General features: G+C 43.1%; 1 protein-coding gene across 2 annotated transcripts in view; it reads right to left on the minus strand.

Annotated features, from left to right (window-relative positions):
* LOC117160152 (uncharacterized) overlaps nucleotides 1-20,269 on the minus strand; it is a 311,594-nt gene that overhangs the window by 245,856 nt on the left and 45,469 nt on the right. For both annotated transcript variants that reach the window (XM_033340665.2, XM_076625400.1), the window contains one exon: nucleotides 9,106-9,200. The gene's annotated coding sequence lies outside the window, so the exon portion shown is untranslated. The remainder of the gene's footprint in view (nucleotides 1-9,105; nucleotides 9,201-20,269) is intronic.

Here is a 20,269-nt window from a genome sequence, read left to right on the forward strand (position 1 = left end):
AGCGATATTTCCTAAGTATAGAGTAACTTTCTCCTTTGATACTGTCGGGCTATGCTCGCGGCCGGTGAACGTTCGCGGCTCGCGAACTTTTTCAACCTGGTCGAAACGAAGTTCAAGATGAAACCACTCGTAGAACACGCGCGACTAATCCAAATAATCGGCCGTGCATGCGGCACGCTCGTTCGTGGAATATCGATTAACCACCGACACCCAGTCGGCTCGGTTCTTTTGATCGTCCAAACGACTACGTTTGCGGACACAGGACAGGTTTGTTTCCTGCGACGTGTCCCACATTCTACCGCTTCCTGTTGCATAATCACGGCTTGTTCAAACTTTATTTAACCTTTTTCGGCTGATTTGGGGATTTCTGTGGTCTGCTAGTTGCGAGAGGCTTTTATGCACCGTTAGAATTACTAGAACAGTCCGAGTAATGCGTCCTTTTCCATGGAAATTTTGTGAAACATTACTCAACGGTGTGTGTTTGCCTGTTTCGATGACTTTTTGCGAAATATGCGGATGAAGCTTTTCCCTTGGAATTATACGTTCTTTCGTGTATCTTACATTTTGGTTTATTTGCTACTAGTTTTTATATATTTAAAAAGAGAATCATTTACGCGTATGTTCGTTGAAACAAAATATTTCTCTACGTATATTCTGAAATACTCTGTGTAAAGTGTGATGATATTTCATTAAAGCTTCCTACTAATTGTTACAATGTTCAATTAAAATATCTCGTGTGCGTTCTATTTATGTTTGCCGTTTAATTAAACGGAAAACTGTCTCGAATTAAAAGAACTCCGATGGAAATATCTGTTTGAATTACTCCAACTCCTCTGTATTTCTAACTACGATCTATTCAGAAGAAGTAACGTGGAATTAAGGATAAGGGAAGAGCCATTTATTCAAGCTATCACGAGTCACAAGAGCAGTCGAATCGACGATCGATCTATGACGAAAGAGATCCATTTCTCCTTAAACCGCGGACATCGCTGGAATTTCCATCCGACTCGATCGATGGAATTGTGTGTGTTTGACATGGAGTGTTTAATCTTTCCAACCGGCGAGTTTAATGTCGTCGCAGCGTGCTTTCTCTTAACGTCGACTTTCAAGGCGATTCGATTTGATCCGTTCTAGTGGGATTTTTCTTCGTCTGCTTCAACGATTTGTAGCTTTGTTCGATCTTTCACAGGTACGTTAAATTCAATTGCACTCGAACCAGTGATAAATTCAAATCTATTCGTCTATGACGAAATAATTTACTCTTCTGTTCTCTTCTCGACAAGCTACGATAGAAACGATATTGCTCTTAACACTTAGCCAACCGAATAGGGAGGTCTCCCCTCTGTGAAGAACATCGCTGCGTGACCGAACGGGGAGATCTCCCTTTTTGATTTTGCCAACTCGTTTTCTTTTTCTTTGTTGTTATCATCAGTTATCGTTTACCTGGAATCGTTGCCAATTAGTCGGGCCACTTTTTCTGCTTTCATAAAGTACAGTATATAATAAAATACAGCGATCTAGTGGTGTTAGAATTAATCAAAAAGTTACACTATCAATTACGACTAAATAAAGTTATAATCGACACCACATTGTAAAAAGATATTAAAAAGCATTATGAATTTTTAATTTCACGTTCGAGTCGTGTTATCTATCTCCAGTCATCTAGGAATGTTTCTAATTTCACCTACATTTCTTTATACTTTCGATACGTACTTTTAATTTGATGTTTTGTGTAAACAATATGCGAAATCGTTATATAAAATCATTACCGCAAAATATAATCAACCAGTTAAATAATTTTTACACTTCTCTATTTTTTAAGCAGTGAACATTAGTCCTCGATACCTGGAAAAATGCGCGAAAAATGCGCAGGTTGGCTTGTCCGAGCGCGGTGAAAACGTACAGCTCGCTACTGACGTGCGCGGTTGGCTAAGTGTTAAATTCGGAAGAAGATTCAACTTTGTATAAACGAAGAAACTGGTGCAACATGTTACCAGAAAACTGTCGAAGGAGAGACAGGTGCATTAAGGAGGTGGAAAATTCGCGCCGGTTAATCGAAGGAACAGTTTGCGTCCGAAATCGACCCTAACTGGAGGCAGCGAAGCGAAGAGCCCCGAGAGTCGCATTAACACTCTTAATACAGCCTCTCTATCGTGGCTAATGGAGGTCCCCGGTTTCGAGTACGCTGCTCTATGGGCGTGCTACTTAACCTGTACGTATCTGCGATTACCATGAGAGAAGGTACGAACGAGCATCCATTCGGGATGAACACGCAACCGGCAACAGTCAAACGTTCGCTCCGTGGCTAATTTCTTCCTGGTATTTCATTGTGTCGACGAATTTGCTTGTTGTCGAAGATCACAGTTCACAGAGACCACGCCTCGTTTTGACCTACCAAGAATTTTTACCAATTCGATTTTACAAAAAAACGTTGAGAATTCTCGATGTTTAACGCTTTGACAGCGTCGAAGGACAAAGAACTGAGGATCGAAGCAAATTTGACTCGACGTTAGAAGCTCGGAAGATGCTGTTTCAAACGGAACAAAAGTGTGCTCTACTTTAATTTCGCAGAAACTTTGAAAACGTCGAACGTTCGACAGTTCCATAGTGTCGAAGGACAAAGAATTGAGAATCCTTAAGGTTTTTAGAAGGTCTGGAAGAGCTGGGATATTTTCGCGAAATCTCAGTTGTCGACTTTAGTTTTCCCTCGCCGCCGGATCCCTCTGACATAATTAAATATTGCATGAGTTCCTGTTAGTGCTGCTCCGCCAGTCTTCCGCTCTGAAGATTAATATTTCACGGAAGCAGGAGGCCACCTCGCGAGAAAAACACTTGGCAAAAATGACGACGTGCCCGCTTGGAAATTCCACCTGACTCGCTTCTTTTTATTCGATAAAGACGAGTCCTTGTACGCGCGGCTTCACAACCATGGAACCAGCTCGAAAACCATCGTGGCTAAGGGGAGAGAAGAAAAAAAAATAAAGAAGAAAATATTTAATGTTCCTAAGGAGTAGAAAACCGAAACAAGCTCAAGTTGCGGAAGAAGGTGAACGCGTGGAACGCTTCAGAAGTTTGTAAGACGTTTTAAGTTGCTACTCCCGCTTGCTATATTGGCTAATTTATAGCGTTTCCAAGTACTAGCTGGCTATAACCGAAGTTGTTCGTTGAATAGCTAGAAAACTGTGTTACGATAGCGAGTTGCTTCATTCCGCTAGACAAATTATCGAGAATCGAGGGGCCAGAAAATGCCGTAATATCGTAAATTTGTAAAACACATTTTAGCCGATATAATTTTCCCAAGACGTTTGATACTAAATCGTAATAAAAGTGTAATAAAAAAAGGAGAGAAAAAAAAAGAAATTACGTTTGAAATTGTTCCAAGATTCTTTCAGCGTGATCGAAAGGTTGGACAATGGGCTTAAAAATAATCCTCGTTTTAGTACGAGGAAAAGTCGTGATTAACGACACGCCATATACGACGAATTCCTGCATTTCACAGAGAACTCGAGCTCGCTGTACGTTTTAGTTCCGTGGACAGAGAAAAATCGAGGGCCGTTCGAGAAAAATAGTATCGTCGTTCGATGTGGTTGCACCGAGTGTTTCCAGGAAAATGCAAATTTGAGTCGTAAGAAATAAGATTCGTCTTACCGTGTCTTCCCTTGTTCAATTTCAGTGATAAGTCTCGAGGAGAAAACTGACCTTTCCCGTACCTCTCAGGCTCTTCGACAGTTTTCCACGATCTCTATTATATCGCATACTGAATCGAATATCCAAAGTTCCTATTGTATCTGCGTTTTCTACAGTCTACTCAAAAAATAAACGGAACAGCTAAAAACGTCAGTTTGATCGTTACTTAAGGCCATCGTTAAAACGCAGGCCTGGTGCTATCGAAGCAATTCAAAGTCGAAAATCTGATACTACCGTCGTCCGTATCGCTTCCTAGCTATTATTCAAATCTCTCGCTGCAACTTTTAATGACTGTAGAAAATTACTGGATCGTTCGACAGCGCCCAGTGGCGGTCAGATGGGCGCGAGAACCCAACGCCAGCTGGTGCACACCGTGAAAAAGAGTAAGCCCCGTTAATAGGATTACACCATGTCCAGCGACAGATTTCCACTAGATATTCAACTGGCCGGCAGCTTCAATATTTGACAATTCGAATTAACGTTCCTACGATTCCCTGCTATCGATTCGGGTCTCGCGAACTCCGTGTTTTATATAATCCACATAGTCGTTGCTGAAAATCCATCGAACATTTGTCATAAACCGCTACACCGAAGCTTTTCCACGATCAATCTCTGCCGTGTCGCGCGTAGTCTAACGGCTGTATCGTTATAGTCGTTATAGTCGTTACAGTCGTATATTAGAAGACGTAAGACGTACGAGGATGGTCTGGTGATGGTCGGATACCAAACGAAACAAAGCGACGAGACTGCGGATATTTATGCAAATCCATGTTTTTACGAATAGAATTTATAAACTGGCACCTGGATGGAAAATACCACAGTACGGATATTTTGTACGTCTTTTTGCATTATAAGCGTGCACTCAACGAATACAAAAATATTTTCATCTTCAAATTCCTCCATAAATGTATAACGATCTACGATCTAGCGATGAAAATGTGTAGTTGGGATTGTTCAGAAGCCACATAAAACTTTCCTACGATAAACGTTCAAATGCAATTTCAATCAATAATAAAAGTTCCATTTTATCTTATCTTCGCAATTCTATAAGAGTAGCTGATCCTACGACGCTATAACCAATCAAACTCGCATTCCTTCCGGTAGCCAGCTTCTTATCTCTGCACACAGTATCCAGGTTATCCGTGTTTGTATCGTGCACCGTCGGAAGGAGTCATAGATCTTCACGGCCTCCCCCGAGAGATTCGCCCTCTTACGTGGCCTTTTCTTCGCCGTAAATCTCACGGTTCGCTTTCAGTCTGGATTGCCTCGCCGGACGCGGAACCACCGTCGTCTAATTAGCTTTCTGTCCAATTAAGGCCACCCTAAACGATCCTGGCAAGGCAAGGAAATCAGGCTGACACCTTGGCACATCGTGTAATAGCGTTTCTTCGTTTGCAACCGTCGATCGACGAAAATATGATATTTTTGCAAAGATTTCGTTACGTGAAAGTTTCGCCTTAGAATCCGTCGAACGCATAGCGTTTCCTTGTTCGACTGCAGCATCTTTTCCAATTTCGATCTTCTAGGGAAGGTGATCGTTGCACGAGAAATAGCTATCCCACGTCTTTGACCTATTATTCGGCGGTAAAATCTGCAGACGTTAATCTAATTATTCGATCGGAGCTATAAATCCGATTCTTCTTTTATTTCTTTCGATTCGAATGTAGCGCGAGCTCGCTTTAATAGATAAAACTTCGAAAATTCACGTTTAAAATTTAATTCGCCGACAGGCTTAGAGGAATAGGTCGGATTTATCGCCGCTGAATAAAATATGAACCGTTTCAGAATATCATACATCGTGAATAATTTCGCGATTTTCTTACGTACATGCAGAGCCGATCGTCAGAATCAATTTATCATGCCTATTTCTATAGAGAATAAAAATGTGTTCCGAGAAACGACTGCCACTATTTCTCAAAATCTACGCTCTAATCCTTTTCTGACTTCCTACTTTCAAATTCCCGGTATCGTTATAATTATCAAAATATTTAATCATTTCACTCTGCTTATCCTTTCGCTGAATCTTCGCGTTACTTTGCAGTCATCTTTTGAAAGCGGCTTATCTTCTACATCAGTATTCATCCTTTGATCATCTACTGAACCTGAAGATAACCTTCGCTTCCTCGGCAAGTAAAATCTAGGTTCAAAATAGTGAGAAATCTTGATTCAGACTACCTAACTTGCATGCAAAATTTCGCGTACCAGGTTATCTTAACCCGATTGAACTCCTACCCTTCAGCGACCCCAAAAGGTCCATATACTACCAAAAAGCGCTATTCATGCCTTGTCTTTATCTTCATTTTTTCACACAGAATCACGTGCTTCCTTTTCACGCTGTGATTACCAAGTCACCCTATATAACAACAGTTTCCTCAGCTACGATTAAGAATAATTCGATCGGCCGATATTTCCATCGCTGCACTCTCACGACCGGCAGAAAGTCAAAACAAACCTGGTCTGACCATTAATTCGCCAAAAAAGGATCCACTGTTCCCTAAACAGCTCGAGTCCTGACCGAATAAACACCGGTGAACCGTACATTGTCGACAAAAGTAGAAAAATAAGCTGAAAATTCGGACAAGCTGCAGAACATGTTACCATTGTTCAACCACGATGCACACACGATCGCTAGACTACGTGTTCTAGCTGATGGGTGAAAAGAGGGTAGGCTATCATACTCTGTCTGGCTGGCACGTAAAACAAAATGAAAAATCGAATCTCGATTAGACCGATCCTGCTGGCAGGCTGCATCGCCTCTACCGCGCCACTTCACTCATCGTTCACATTTCCTCCCCTGAATCCTTCTTATTCGCGGCATTATCATAATGCCATCGGCCGCTACGTGACAGGAAAGACGTATTATCGTGGCTCGTTCTGCTTTCCCGATCCTTCTCGCGAGCTTATCGTCCCTTTGCCTTAAAACGAATGCGAATTAGCCGTGCTACTTCGTTATTCCCTCGACAACGGTCACTTTCAGGCATTGGATCGCGTTATATCGAGAATAAAATTGGGAAAATTTGATCCGCGTAGTTGGAGTACGATAGTTTAACGTTATCGACACGCAAGGTAATCGTGTCTGTAAAATAATGAAGTGATTCGTTCGGATAGAAGCATCGAACGAGAGCAATTGAAAATTCGACGGAAAGGCGATAGCGGAAAATAAAACGATATTATTTGCGGACGGTGACGTAATAGCGTGGAGTCTGAAAAAGTTGTACCACCCATTGTATACGCGAGAAGTATCGTTTATACACAACTGAGGGACCCTTCGAGCAAGTGTAGGTAGTTGTCGAAAACTTTGTTCGAAACGTTAGCGCACGCAAACGCTCCCTTTGCGTACTACGCTTGCTGCCAGATGAACTGCTACAACTTGGAAAACCTGTCCCACTCGGTGTTTCCATTTTCAAGCCCCGAATCCTTGAAATATATGCTTTCGTAAAACAGGATTAAAAGAGACCAAGACAGTCAGGATTACCTAGAAGGAGTTGCAAAAACGAGACACCTTTAATTCTTAACCGATTCTGTAAAGGAAAATAAAGAAGCCAAAATTCTTCGTAACGCTGAAAATATCAATTTGTCGACTAACATTCGTTATTAAAACCTCCTTTATGCGCTACTTACCAACTACTATCCCCCGATAAATTTCCAAACCTAACTGTTACCTCGCAATAAACTTCGGAACCTAACCACTACCACCAACCCGCAAACTTCATAAGCTTTTCCTAACCACCCAGTACATATTAGCCACGTTACATTAAACCAAGACGAATAGCAGCGAGTGGTGGCAGGCTTACATCGGTAGTTGCAAGAATTTTCAAAGAGTTTCCTCTCGGTAACGTCTAAACGCGTTGAATTCCTGTCGGCAGCTCCCGCAGGAACGAGAAAGGAAGCCGATGGTTGGCAGAACGCCAGACGACACCTCCAACTTCTTTCTTTCGCTTGTACTCAACACACACGTACACGCGCGCCAGCCTGATACCAACAATGGACGGTTTCTCTCCATCCGACAGAGGGCAAGTAATAATCCTAACTCGCGGGTTAGCCAGGCTTAATTAGAACAGGGGTTAGTGGCTGGCTGGTTATAGTCGCGGCTCCACTATTCGATACTGGCCACCTCGCTTCATTTTCCAGCCTTCCGACAGTGGAAGAAGCGGCTGTCTCGGTAACGAACGACCAGCCTGCAACTGATAACTCGCGAAGCGTTATTGCGCCAAACTTAGCGTTCTAATATACAACGTTCCTGGATGATGGACGTGGTTTAAGGCGTACATTTCGTAGGACGTAATGGGTGAGGCAAAATTCGCTTGGCGAGACAGTATACATGCAGTTACGCTTTCGCTCGAACGTCTTAGGACACCTGTTCTCTTTACGATACGAGGTTCGAACGAAACGTCGATGCAAGTACGCGATAATTCACGTAAAAGTACCAGAACGTTGTCCAATCTTCGAATGTGACTGAAATCCAACTTCTCCGACGATAGCGTGGATAAAGTGCGGAAGCTTTGTTCGATATTTTAAAGAAATTCAATTTTGATGATCACGAGTTTTCAGCCCCGGTGTCCAAGAAACAAAGCGCTCGAGAAAAAGGAGCAGAAAGTCGAAGGGGAAGAAGGAAGAGGATAAGATCCAAACAACGGAACCGGGACAAAACTGCGAGACAGCACGGATGAAGAAGCAGCTTGACCAGAAAGGAACAGTCGGAACCAAGATAGACGTCTTGGAAAGACTTGGGGGGAAAAAGGAGATTGGAGAAAACTGGTGTCGTCTATTGAACGAATGCAAAAGAAAGTGGATCCTGGCTTGGTAGAGTGAACGATTCTCCTGCAATTGGGTAACAATGGCGCGAGAGTGTAGCCGAGTCGATCAATCGGTCTTTTTGCGACTCGTCGAAACGCGCAGCGATCGGATGGCGTCCGATAAAACGACCTGACACGCTCTCGAGGTCCGCGGCAAAAATGACCAGACACAAAGGAGGATCCTTTGTGCGTCTAGCGCAGACACGGACAACGAATCCGACAAGGGGAGACAGCCGACACAAAGCGTGTTCTTTCGCGCTGGTAATAACTGCGCGCTCGCAAATTTCCACGATGCAACCCCTGCTGTGTGTTACATGACCTGCTTTCCCATGTTTTTATAACATTTCCGCGGGGGTCAGTATGTTGCACGAGTTTCGCGACAATTCGATGGCAGGATTGGATTAGCTTTTTGGAATTTTGAAATTCAAATTCGGGGAAACTTGATACGTTCGGTGATGGCAAAGCTACTGTAGTTTGGATAAAGCGTAGCTTGAGCTTAGATGATGATTCTCTTAAAGGTTTCTGTAGTAAGAATATAAGTTTTCATGAAATATAAGAACTTTTATTCGTATCAGCATTGGAATCTTCCTGGAAACTAGGTGTAAAGAGAAAATTCACTTACCCGTTTCGAAACGTTGCTCTCGGTGCAACTTCAGCAATTATGACAGACAGCTGCAATACGCAAGGAGCCATAACACACCATGCTATCCTTTATTTCTGAAACAGAAGAAATCGAAGACTCCGTTACAATTGAATCCAGTGTTACAAGCCTCTGCTACAAAACTTCCCGTCTTCCTTTAATAAACGAAGAACCTACTCAACCTATTTTTAACTCCGATCTCTCGCACAGAACATCTACTATCTTACGCTCAGGATCTTCGAGCAACGTCTACTATCGGATTGACCTATCAATTGCCACGATAGGTTATTCTCTCCTCCAACGACACCACAAGCCTAACCTAAATATTACCGAATCACCGGTCTTTCTCCGAACGATTGATAGACCTAAATGAAAATCAAGGAGAAGTTGGTTTTCCATTCGGACGAACCAAGTGAAACGACGGCGGTGAAAGATAATAGGTCTGCCATTTCGGAATAACAAGATTTCTACAATTTTTCAGTGTATTCTTCTTATACGAAGTTTCAAGGACCATCGGATGCCAACGATGTCACGGTCCTGGCTTAGACAGCAACTAGAATTCCGCAGAACGTTCGCACATCTGGAAAAGACGAAGACAGCGAGTCAACATCAAAGGAGACACGTCGGTTGGAAACGGCTCGCGGGTAGTAGAAACAAAAGGCGTTAAGAGGGAACAGGATGGAACAGAAAGCTCCGCCTAGTTTTTAAAGGGGTTAAGCGGGCCACGGTGCGACTACGGTGTCGCAGTTGAACGAACCCCGCCACTTTGGCGGGTCAGCTGATCCGCTTTGCGGTTTTACGGCTTCGAGACTACGCGATAACAATAAAGTGAACTCGCTCTTTGTCGCTCGCCAACCTATGAAATAACACGATGAAAATAAATAAGTGCAGATCTCGAGCCACTGACGAACTAGAAAAGTGTACTGTGTATTTTAGCAAACGACGAGTGTTTCTTCGTGTTTAATTTCGAGTAATGGCGCAATACTTTTAACGTACATAAAGCGTATGTTTACGAGGCATTTGTGGTATTAAACAGAGGCACGTAAGCGGAGAAATTACTGGGATTCGCGGTTATCCATTCGACGGAAGTTACATATTTTTCAACGCAGACTAGCTGACCCGCTTTCGTTTCGTTCCGTTCCGTCCAGCTTTTCCTCCTTCCTCGCTTATCTTTCTCGTTTTCCCCTCTGTTGTTGTCCGCGGAATGCGCCTCGAATGCATGTTCCCAAGTTCGCGTGATTTTTCATCCCCCATTGCGACTATCGATTACTCTGCCTTTAGTTCCGCGCCTTTTTTTCGCTCGCTCGCCTGTTTGGCCGCGATTGGCTTTGAAAAATGGGTGAGTGGAAACTGGTAGAACATCGCATCTACCTAGAATCGCTTTCTTGGAAAAGCATTTGTCTACACTTTCTTGACGTATCATCCATTTATTGCCATCCTTTTCAACAACAATGAAATTCCAGATAACCAGGTACTTTGATAAAATACGTAACCTTTGAAAAGATTCGAAGCTTTCCGAGTGCATCGAAATTAAAAACACAGTCACTTTTTTAAGATATCGCTATCGATCTCCAGGCAGAGCGCAGACTGTCTTCACGAAGCGAGCGACTCGAAATCGACGGTCAGAAATGCCGATCGAAAGTCTGATGGAACGTGCCGTTGTTTCTTTTTTTCTACGCCGATTCTTTACGCTCTCTTTTTCCCTTCTTCGAGTACTGCGATCTCCGTTTAAAAAAACAAACAAATATTATACTATAATCCTGAACGAACAGCTTGACAAAACGTCGCCTGATTTAAGCACGTGAAAAAATACAACAACTCATTCCAGGCGAAAAACAAAGCGCTTATCATATAAAAACACGTGATTTAGCTAACGCGCAGAAATCTCGACGATTCACAGACATAATCTCAAGAAAACAGGGTGACAGGGTTATCCTCGATGGACTAATGCCACACGCGTTCTACCTGTCCGTGTTGGCGAAAAAAAATTCGCTTAATTTCCTACTTGGCGGCGGAAAAAAGCAGCGCGTAGCGCGTACAAGGGTGGAAAAGGCGAAAGGAATGCCGCGACGGCAGAAATGGACGAGCGAGATGAGCCGAGCTACCAGCTACAGGTACTAATTGCTTTAACGAGCAGTGGGTGCGGCCGCTTCTATAAAATTTTCTCTGTGACGTTCCAAGGCGCCAGGCCAGCTGCAAGCCCGACCCATCCTGGCCGCGAGTAAAAGATGGCCAGGCGGGATGAAAAAGAGGCATGTGAGGGGCGAGAGTGGTATGGGATGGTTGAAAGACTGCAAAGATAAGGAAGACCGTGAAGGCTATGGTGAAAATAGGATTGTTCAAACAGATGTAAGCACTGGAGGGTTAAAGATCGATTTCTGCCGATGAATCTGTCGTTCGGGGTTCCACGAGTCTGGTCGTAACAAAGATAAGAGCCACGTGTCTATAATGTTGTAGACAATTCCAAAATTTCGCGTTTTACAGCCTTCAGAGGATTTATCACACGGGTCAGGGGCACTGATCGTTTAGGCAAATCAGACATTTTATGGTTTATTAGGATATTCGAGAGTTCTGATTATCCTGGCTTCGAATACGAGTAGGTTCAGCCGTATTCATTTTTGTTAAAATATTTCTTTTCTCTCTTTCGTTTAATTAATAAAATATCTTGATCGTCGACAGTGACAATGCTCGCTCGAAACGTCTAATTCGAAACTCCACAAACGCCAGATTGCCAATTCGTCTACGACTTTAACAAGCCCTATCATCTCACAGCAGACTTTACCACAGCAGACCGATTCCAAAGTATCCAATCGCAACGTGGTCATCCTTGACGCGGAAACGAATTTTCCACGCTTCCAGTCCTTTTTCCATCGATGCCTTTCAACCTTCAGTCAAGCAGAATTAACCTGGGTCAACGTAGCAGCTGCATTAAATCCCTGAGCTTGGCAACACGGTCGTCGACGCTCAGAGTGCATTACTATTAGCAAGCTCAGGCAAGGAGGAAGAGAGTGACGCCTAATGGTCATACAAGCTCGGTCTCTGGACTTCTCTGTCGAATTTCCAGCTCTTCTATCAGCGTTGCTCTGCTCCTTTTTTCGAACTAGCCTGCTTCGCTCGCGCTTGCCTTTCCAACCCCGTTTCCATCTCTTCCCGTTCTTTCGTCTTCGTGCTATCGTCATTTTCTCCCTCCGACTGTTTTTCTTCTCCTCTCCCTCGAAACCCCGTTTTTATCCAGGCCACATTTCATACTCGCCAATTTTTTATTCCTCGCCACCTGTTATTTCTCTCTTCCTCTCCCTTTCTCTTTGTTCAGTTTCGTTATTCTTCGCCATGCTATTTTTGTTGCCCCGCGTTTTTACCACCGATGTTTAGTCTCCCATGTTCGCCCCTGTGTTCCGTCTGTTTTTACGAACGTACGCCGCGTTCCTTTTTCGAATTCCTGCTTCGTGCACTGTTCAGTGACATTTTATCCGTTGGGAAAAGCACAAAGCTTTTAATTTATCGAAATCATTCGGCCGGTAGGATTTGCTGACTTCGTTTCACGTGGTTTGACTTTTAGGCAAAGTGTTTGACAGATTGCAAGGTATACGTAGAAAATGGTGTTTGCGAGAATATCTCTTTCTGCTTTCCAATCTATGAAAACGGTCAATGTGGCTTCTGAACCGCTCAATTAGCTGCGATTTGTACGATAAAGTTATTTAATTAAATTCTCATCCTCGGGTTTCTTTAAAAGGAACGTATTTCGCGATCAACCGCTCGGAAACCAGGCAGCAGCACGGTTGTGAATTATTTAAACAGAGATAAATCCCCGTTGGTCGTTCGCTTGTCATCTTCACAAAAGAGCTCACGCACACGCTTGCTCGCGGAACTGAAAGCGACTCACTCCCAAGAAGAATTCCTCGTTTTGTCTTCTGTTTCTCATTTCCCTCCTTTCTACGCCCCTAACTCTCCCTTCCTTTTTATATAAGCCGATCCCAGCCAGCGGATATACGAACACCATAAAGCAGATCACAATGGCGTCCCTATCACCATCACGTGGTGTAATAACGAATCATGATGGCGGTAGCGTTTCAATCAGCTGATTTGGCACGCGTGCCTCTCTCCTATCTTCGTTACGATCGGAGCAGCCTCTGTGAATTATTGGACGATGCTGCAACAACCGGCTCGACAATTTCTAGGAATTTCTCTCACCGAGAGAAACACGGAACTCGAAGATTCGTACTTCGTTTCGGGTAACTTTAATTTTTGCCAAAAATTGTAATTAGGTTAGACGTGCGTTATTAGTATTATTTTATCGAAATTTCTCTTGGTATAAATTTTCAGGAATTATTCAGGAATTAAAAATATCCGAGATAGGATCAAAATGTCTCGATCGAAAGAAACTTTTCGAATTAGGGAACCTTCCAGATCGGAGATATCGAAAAGAAGCGATAAAATTTCAGAGATGGAGAAATCTAACAATTCTCATGAATATTTCAAGTAATACCCAAGAATTATTTCATAAAGATTTTTCAAGATGGAATCCGAATAGCTCGTTCCAAAGGAATTCTTCGCGCGTCAGAAACCGAAGATTTCAAAGAGAAATCGTACAATCGTAGAAACCGAAAAATCTAAAAATCCTTATAAATATTCGAACCAGCCGTCGCGAACTGTTCCACGAAACCTTTCCAAGATAAATTCAAGATATCTCGTTCCAAAGAAATTTTTCAAACGAAAGAACCTTACAGATCAAAGATTTGAAAGAAAAATCATCGGAACGAGGAAAGAACAATGTGAAAAAAGCGAAGGAACGAGCCGCTCGTTGAACAAGACCGAATGGAGAACCGGCAAGTGTATCCATCATGGCACATCGATAATATTGTGGCAGTTGCTTGTTATTGGGGCCAACGTCGGGTTTCAATCGGCTGATTCGCGCTACCCACGCCATCGTCTGTTATCGATTTCGACACAAACACCGCGCAGATACGTTAACGGTCTCGTTTCTGCTAATGGACGCGCAGCACGTGTTTCGTCTGCGCTCATTATCATCCGAAACGCGCCGCGCAATAACCCCAGCACTCGTTAGTAAGGTCAGAGCGCATTAATTGGCAGACCTGAGATCCCAGGAAATGACGTAGAAGATTCTGATTGAGAACCATGTTTCACCTTGGACCTGGTACGATCGCTGCTGAAGATTTCATCGAAATAATGAAATATTCAACGATGTGGCGAGTATTGAGAAGTGAAATTTCTATAAATTTCTACGAATCAGTAAATCTGTAGATTTCAAAGAAATTGATCATTTTGCCTGCCCGGAAGAGTTCTACCGTAAACTTGTTCCAATTTCCAAGAGAGTTGCACTAAAAATGTTTGGTTCGGTAGTGGAAAGTGTGGCACTCTGTGAGTCGGAAATTTGGAGGTGGCAAAGGGATGAAAGGGTAGACCGAATCGATGGAAAGTATACGAAGCGAATGTTGGGCCTGCACAGAGGCAGGTCGCATTTTGTCGTAACGGAGATTGAATCGACAATATGCGAAGAAAAACGCCCAAAACACGTCTGCAAACATCTTAAAACAGGGGTTATGTGACAATCGAGTTTGCCCGACGAAGAAAAGGACAAGACTGGAAGAAGCAGGGGGTGGTCTCTAGTTAGAGTGACTATTTACGCCATTAGCCGTCTAACCACAGCGAAGGGGGAGCAGAAACGGTGGCTTTGTGTTATTCAGTCGGGTACCGAGCCACGTTCAGCTTAAATGGCCTCTTCCGCTCTTTCTCCATCCCCCTGGCTTGATAGAGGCCTTTTAAAAGCCACGGGGGTGAGAAAGAGGCCTGGCTGCGCGCTGCACAAGCTCTGCTCGCGTGCACGTGCAACCAAACTCCCCATACTTCCGATAAAGCGTGTGCTCAACGATCGCGACCGAGTAATAAATAATGCGATCAGAATGTTCGGCTGTTGTTCTTCTGTTTGACTAGAATAGGGTGACTTTGGGGGGCACGTTGCGGGGGGTTGGACGAGTGTTTCGGTCAGAATTGAGGTTAAAGGGAATACGTCTGCGGCCAACGTGTTTGCTGATCGTGGGATTAAGCTCCTGCAGGCGTTTAAGCGGAAGGGTTGTCGCTTCGCTTCCTGTTTTGCTTCCGACTTTCATCGAGATGGAAATAAAGGGGCGTTTTAAGAAGTTGCATCAACCTGTAACCGTCTCTGATCCGTATAGAAACTTTCACGATTACTATATTCATACCTTTTACGATATTTTTAACGTATAAAACAATTCTCTAGCAAAGTTCTAGTAAGCGTATAAATTTTTGCATAAATATCCGGTGTCCAATAATTACGTAACCGTTAAAATACTACTCCCATCGATCGAGCGCATGGAAGAGGAAACAATCGAAGGAACAACGAGCTCCCAGTGGGCCAGAACTTGAGAAAACGGTTTCATCGGTGACTCGAAAAATAATATATCGATGCCACCTCCGCGGTGGTGACAGCCACATACGAGGTTCAGTCTCGCGAGAGTTACCTGGGCAAACGTCGACGATGTTTTCGCGATCGGTCGAACGTGGCTTCAGACTCTACGCCCGAGTTTCCACGCAACATTCGGAAGAAACTTACGGACAGCGGAACATCGATATCGACGGGGAACTGTTAAGTTTCACTGAAGGGAAACAGTGAAAAGCTACGCTACACCCGGGGACCGAAGATTCGCTTTATGGCCTCTCGGTGCAATTTGAATCCAGGCAAGAACGTTTGAACGAAGCGATTTCGCGGCGTACAGACGAGCTGACAGCTGAGCAAATGGCTGTTACAGATATAGCTGGACAGGAATATATGAATTCCTGAGGGACAGCCGTTTATGGTGTTCCTTCTTTGAAGAATGGCCGGACGTCTCTGAAGTTACCAGCCTGGTTGCCGCCCGCTAAGGGGCGGGTCTGAATGTTTGGGGGGCTGCAAATGGACGTCTAATTAGGTATGGAATTGGATTTTTGGGTTCAAACGATGCTTCGCTTTGGTAGGAACGCGTTTAATGAAAATGTGATATAATTAGAATTCATATACTATCGACAAAGCTCGAGGCGCGGATCGTACTTTAAACGATGTTTATGCAAATTCATATTTTGTTAGAAATAGTTGACTGGACACGGTAATTATTAAATTATTTCTCAGATATAATATAAATACTAACAAGTATCAGATACTCGACGAGAAACCTATTTCATTAAAAGAATAACGTGATCCGAGTAGTAATTATAAACGAGCTGCGACCTCTATCATCTTTAAATCCCTTTAAATATTTCAAACCCCATCAACGTATATATTAAAAAGACCAAAAGATAGTTTAATTACACGCGAGGCAAATCGTGGTTCAAATTTCCCTCCTCTCGATAAGAGACTGAAACAACCTTCCATTACCGGCAGAAATATAATCGAAACTACTTTCAATAACAAACTTGGAAAGGCGGTTCGTCGTAAGCTGGCATTAAAATCTGTTTTCCCGCCCCGTATCGCAGATCTTCGCATTTAAAAATCGCGTGCAGATCCAGGCCAGCGTGCAGCAGCGATTCCACGGCCCCTAACGATCCGTTATTACTTTGATAAAGTACATAAACATACCGCCAGAGGGCTGGCCGCAGCTTTTTTACTCCCACCATCGCCCTAGAATGAAACATAACCTCAAAAAACGCGAGTAATCGCATTTCTGCGCTGAATCGTCGTTCTTTTGATCGATAAATGCGTTTCTTTTGTTCCCGCGAAGCAACGAATATCGTCCGAATATGAAGAATTTTGCGAATTTTCACCTGCATCGATAAATGATTACGAGCTTCGTTTCTTTTTAAATATATATAAAATATTTCAGCGAATGACAGAAATGTCGTTTCTCGTTAACGATATTCAACGATTTTCGAAGCGTGATTATAAATCAATCCACTTCATGGAGATTTTTACGCTTTCTAATGGACAGGTGGTAGCATTGGTCGGGCAGTTCGTCGATTATGGCCCCGTTATGACGTCTATTTTCCTCGTACCGTGCTGTCGGTTTCTACGAGGACGCTAATAAAAAAGTTTCGCTTGTTGAAAAAGTTTGACTCGCAAGAGATGTTCTGCGTGTTCATTTGGGATGTTCCGCGGATTGAATTCACTCTGAATACTTTGTTACAGCTTCCCTGAGAGCTGGCTTGTGATAGAAATAATTAGAGACTACATGCTCTTCGGGAAACGATGCTTATAAAAAACAAAGTCATCGAGCTTTACGCATAAAAAGGAGAAAAGGGTAAAGATACTAATTCTTCGAATCATCGAACCTCCGTACACCGAATAATAAAACCAAAAAATGCAATTTTTAATTGCAAAAACCTGGGACGAGTTGTTTTCCGTTTCCTGGAATTGCTGAACTCTTTGGCTTCTCCTGGGTCGATTCACAGTGGCGAATGGACGACGACAGAGACAGAAATATAATTGTTTGCAAACTAATCTGTCCCGGTGGCGAGTTAAACGGCACGCATACGTGCACACATGTGCAGACAAGCCAACACACCATACTGTGGCAACGGCGGGAGTGCCAACTACAGAATCGGGACAAGGGATCATGGGCCGGCAACTGAACACGCCATATCGCGGCGTGGATGAAGGCAGGCGCACAATTAAAATTTACTGTCGCATATCCACGTCTATCCGTTTCTAGCTTGCGCGCAATTGCGTTTCACTTCACATACGCAAGATCTTGGCCTCAAAAATTTGCTAGATAGGTAAATTTCGTTATTGAGATAACCTGTGTAAACTTCAGGTATTCGGGTAAGTCGAAAAATGAACAAGACGTATATCTTTCTTTGATCGTGGTGCACATCGTCAAAGTTTTCTATGCTAAATATACAATTTATGCGAGTCACCGTACATAATAAAATAAGATCCATTAAAACAGCATTCTGCTTCTGTCAGTCAAAAGACTATTCTTAAATTACGAACGTATATGTACGTACATCTCAAGTCCAGATCACAACACTTTCACGGATGAGAAAGAAGCAAACAGATAGACCGAGCTCGCGGGCTAAATTAATTAAACCCGGTAGGCTGCACGAGCGTTTCAATTGACTGACGTCCAACTAATTTTCGATGAATTCCTCGTTGTTGCATGCGCGTTCCTCGGCTGATGTTAATAACGCCGCGCGTTTCCGAACATTCCCTGACTGCGTATAATGATAACCATTTCGTTCCACACGCACACATACACACGTACACACGCAATAGAGGGAGAGAGAAAGAGAGAGTGGTTCGAACAGTTGCGAACAATTTGAATAATGAAAGTTGATACGACTGAGTCTGCGAGCGCCACGGCCAAATAAAAATGCCGTTTCGTCGAGCCTCGAGATTTCGAATTTACGAAATTACGCCGGTATGGCCAGTTTTGGCTGAGTTTCAATTTCAACCGGCGGCCACACGAAATAATTTCATTGCTGCTCCCGCTGGTTTTATTGCTCGGTGACATCCAGTTGGTAATACGCGGGGGCCATCTAGTAAAAGTGTGACTATTTGCTGCGGATAGGTTACATTTGGTGGAATGTCCGAGGTGATGGCTGTAGGATGATGGTAGGACACGACATTAGAGTAGGAATGCGTGTGTTTCAGGTTCAGAGACCGTTTGTTTGGGCAAAGGTAGCGGAAGCTTGCCCCGTCGAGCGGAAATGCTAGATAGAAGCTATCATCAGATATATAGAAGCTGCTGTTCGCTGTTCGCGGAAATCGACGAAGTCGTTAGTGAAATTGCGCTATAGCGTACGACAAATTTTGATAAAAATACCCACACAGACGAACGATCGATAATTTCAGAAATTCCAATTCCGTTAGAACGTAAATTCAAATTGATTCCAAGTTCTAATACGATCGGAACAAACGTGTCTCGTTGCGGTGCTAATGAAATTTCACTGTATCTGTTGGAATACTTTTATGAACCGGTGTATGCGCAATATCCGTACACTGTGTATGGGGAAAAATTAATCGGCAAATATAACGGCAACATCGACCACGCAGCGTCTTCTGATAATCTAAGGATCCCTGGATGATACCGATATCGCAATTCCTGCTGGTTCACGTTCCCTTTCGCGTTATGCGATCTGATATCGAGTAATCTTACGAGCACGGGACTAGGTAATATGACATTCACGAGACACGTGACTAATGCAATAACGCGTGTTGGAGGGGAGAGCATCGGTATGAAAGCTTCTGGAAACTACATGCTAATTACACGGAAATTAGAATTTAGATTAGCCGAATGCTATTTCTGACGCAGCACCCGCTGTTTCGCGGGCCAATTAGCTTGAGCGAATTCCACGCCAGGGAAAATTCAATGTTAATGCCAGCCTCCGCTGCAAATTTCGCCTGTCTGCGCTACTTAGTTTTATTTAGAACGGAACGAGGGGAAATCAGGATGGCACTGACATTGAAATCGTTTCGAGCGATGACAAGAAGAAAAGTATTTCCTAGCAGAAATTTATTCTTCTTCGTACGGGAGTTAAAAACGTTGGTGCTTTGAAAAATTCTAACCGGATGATTGTACAACTTTAGTTAATGTAACGTAGTTAAAATTAAAATGTTATAAGAAAAAAAGTACAAACTTTTAAGTATTCCACGGTAATACCTAAGTTACCGTGACCAATCCTAATCCCGTAAAATAGAATAGTCAAGAAATTATAGTAATTAGCCACACGTAATCAAGAACTAGGTTCAACTGAAACTAGGTTGAGATTAGGTCACTATCGGAATCTGTGCAGTGTAAGACAACGTTGGTAAATGTCGAATTTGGTTAAACCCAGTTATGTTTAGATTAAACCAAAATAGCTAGAAATTGGCCCCCTGCATTAGACTACACGAAACGAAGCTCACACTAGACCAAGATCAGTGCGAATTGGGACAAAGTTCGCGTTTCTACGATCAAGTTAGGTATGAATTAGGCGAATGTTTCAGAATTTCGGTCGGTGAAACGATAGTAATTTTTGATAGGCCTGTGTGGATTAATGTTAAACTAGATGAGGTTAGAACTAACGTCTAAGTGTATATTAAGCTAATAAGAAAGTTAGGATAGACCGACACAGTGAACTAAGTCGGAATTAATATTAAGTCTGTGATAAGTTCTACTAAGTTAATATTAGGTTAACACCACAGTTTGAATTTACG

This window comes from Bombus vancouverensis, chromosome 16 (assembly GCF_051014615.1).
Source record: "Bombus vancouverensis nearcticus chromosome 16, iyBomVanc1_principal, whole genome shotgun sequence".
NCBI lineage: Eukaryota > Metazoa > Arthropoda > Insecta > Hymenoptera > Apidae > Bombus > Bombus vancouverensis.